At 27.1% G+C, this 417-nt stretch overlaps 1 protein-coding gene across 1 annotated transcript in view; it reads left to right on the plus strand.

The window, feature by feature from the left end:
• LOC108748876 (leucine-rich repeat-containing protein 24-like) overlaps positions 1-417 on the plus strand; it is a 132588-nt gene that overhangs the window by 99505 nt on the left and 32666 nt on the right. The gene's annotated exons all lie outside the window — the stretch shown is intronic.

The following is a 417-nucleotide window of genomic DNA, read 5'->3' on the forward strand; positions in this document are numbered from 1 at the left end:
CGTAGGATTTAATTCTTATTTTGCGACCACTGTTACAGACTTTCTTTTTTTGTTATTAATATTTGACCAACATAAAGTGTCAACACCAATCACAGAGATTTTTATTATTATTACAAGATTACATATGGTGCGAACACAATTATAAACTTTTTTTATTATTCGTAAAATATTATTCGTAAACTGCGAACATAATCATAGACTTTCTTATTTCTTTTCATATAATTTAAATATTACACCATACATCGCATTATACAAAACACAAAAAAAAACAATAAGCGCTACAACATTTTTAACATAACATAATATTTGTGAAAACCAGCATCTTTCGTACATCTATTTTGTAATAGCTTTTCTATCTCTTCTATCTCTTCTTTTCTACGTTACGCTTAGAGGCTTAGTTTACATCGTGAAAGTATT

Source organism: Trachymyrmex septentrionalis, unplaced genomic scaffold (genome assembly GCF_001594115.1).
Source record: "Trachymyrmex septentrionalis isolate Tsep2-gDNA-1 unplaced genomic scaffold, Tsep1.0 scaffold25, whole genome shotgun sequence".
NCBI classification, from domain to species: Eukaryota; Metazoa; Arthropoda; class Insecta; order Hymenoptera; family Formicidae; genus Trachymyrmex; species Trachymyrmex septentrionalis.